A 2,674-nucleotide genomic window follows, 5' to 3' on the forward strand; every position below is an offset into this window, starting at 1 on the left:
CATCAAATGTGTAGAAGCCCGAAAACTAAAATGAAATAAGGATATTTTTTTATGATGATCTAGCACCCTGAGCTTAGCTTATAGACGAACCTTATGCTCAACCCACATAAAAAATGAAAGTCCAATACTAGTTTGACATGTCTTAAATAATCTCATGAAAGTTCATAAGTAATCATCATATTTTGTATAAAAGATCAAGATTTTTAAATAATGTAAGAAGGAATGTAATGTTTTTCCAAAGATTGGACCTGAAGTTGAAAATTTATTTTATGTATAGTAAATATTTTTAAAATTTGATTTGGGAGGTTATGATGTTCCCTTATTTTGGCAAACTAATAAAATTTAGGGACAAAAAAATGAGAAATATATATATACACGCACACATGCAGGAATACTTATATATGGAGTTAAACATTTATATTAATTGGAATGAAACCTACAATTTAATCCCAGAAAACACACACACACACACTTTTAACATAATTTCAAAGCATTAAACCACAATTTACAGTCACACACGTTTCATAACTTTGGTTGAAAGTCAAGGCAATTAATCTCATAAATTGGTAGGATATATAGTGTTATATAAACACACATAACGGCACAATAATGCAAGAAATGAAACCTAAATCTTAGAAATGAAACCTAAATCTTACTTTTAAATTTATCTAAATGGTATAGATGTTGCCACCATTTTTTTAGACAAAATGAGAGTTTAGACTTTTCATTTCTCCAAATCATTCCCATCCCATTTCCAAAATATTTGTATACAAGTTTCACAAAAAGAAAAAAAGAAAAAAAGAAAAAAAAGTGCACACTTTGACCAAGGAAAATGATTTTCAAAAGAAAGAAAAACATAAGAGATGAGCAAATTCTTAAAGCTTTAGGGTGCCATTAGGAAAACAATATTCATTGTACAATTTCAAAGCTTTAAATTTAGGTAGGAAAAGTTGCAAGTGGTTATTTCGTTTTCAAATTATGAATTTTCCTTAAAAGTTCAAATGAATTGGTACCTTTGGGTACAGTTTTTCGACACTACTACAGTTGAATGATATGGTGCTTTGGCATTACTATAGTTGAATGATCATTCTCTAACTCTACGTATTATGATAATTCTACAAAAAATTGGATTTTGCTGGAAATTTATCTATGTGTGATGGTATGAATCTATAGTTTTGAAATTTCTAATTTGTTAACAAAATGTATCGATAATATCTATTGAGTTTAATTCAAACACATGTGTATTATAATTCCCTTCCTATAGGTTGATTTGATTTGCCTGGGTCATGAATGATGGTGGACAATGATGCAACATGCTATGGAGAAGCCGATGACTTAATGTTTTAATTCGGTTACGAGACGTTTAGTATTTTTTTTTTTATATAAATGAATTTCTATGAACATCATATGTGAAACTATTCTAAGAAAATTTTTTTATGAATAAGTTATGTTTAAAAGTAGTTATGTGCTATAAAAATTAACTTACAGACTACCTTTACAAAAACATAAAAAAGTATTACCAATTTAATGTTGTAGTTTGTTTAAAGATTTCAGTTTCTGCCTTGATTTTAAATATTCATAATTCAATCGTTACTTGAAATTTTTGGACTAAACCAGGATTGATAGTCTCATGGGTTAGCTATTGAATAAAATTAAAATCATATCGATTCGATGTGTGTAGAATTTTATGTCTTTTTAAGTAAACTGCGTTGGATTACCTTCCAAATAGAGTCGTTGCGAGGTTTTGAAAAATAATTTAATACCGTATATGTTGCTGATGGAAGTCGATTTTTGTATATGTCATATTGTAAGGAGTTTCCTGCCTCAAAATAAATTCACATGAAGCTTCGAGGTTGATAACCATACAAACAAATTTATTTTGTCACTTACCATACGAGATAGAAAAATAAACAGCCTTGTTTTAGTTATTGTTAGCGGGATTTTGGAAAATATTTTAACACCTCATATGTTGCCGACAAAAACTGAATTGTAGACATGTTATATTATGAGAAGTTCCCTACATTTCCTTAAACTCTCGTGAAATTTCGACATTGATTACTATGTAAACGAATTTATTTTAAAACTTATTGAGCAAAAATGCGGAGTCAAAACAGATTATTCTCCTTCTTACTTCTTAAAGTAGTTCATGCATGGAAGACTATCAAAACTTTTATTTATTTTGTAAATGTCTCCTTGCAACTATTCACGTAAATAAATAGGCATATGCATGGATTTGCTTGACTCTTTCCTTCTTTTATAAATGCTTGTGGAATTATGTTAATATTAGGTTATTATCTAAAATTAGATTTTTCATGAAAAATTCATTGGTAGGTTATATACACATATATAGTAAACTTCACGTTGAAAAAAAAAATAATTCTTTGGGAAATTTTTAAACTTAATATTTACGTTTTCCATCAAAAGAGTAGTTAATTAAATTATTATTTTAGAAAATTTCAAACTCTGAAGTTAAGGTAAAATTGTTCGAGTGACGTGATCCCGACCAAGCGCGTAACACTCCTAGTTCATCTTCTTGACATTTGTTTAATGTTCAATGATTCCCATGGACGGCTAATAAAATAGTTACGAAACAAACCTCCTTGCCCTCCTTGTAGCACAAGGTATTTCTACTACTTTGATGAACAAATGTGACCTACGAAATGAGATTGAGGCT

Source organism: Olea europaea, chromosome 21 (assembly GCF_002742605.1).
Source record: "Olea europaea var. sylvestris chromosome 21, O_europaea_v1, whole genome shotgun sequence".
NCBI classification, from domain to species: Eukaryota; Viridiplantae; Streptophyta; class Magnoliopsida; order Lamiales; family Oleaceae; genus Olea; species Olea europaea.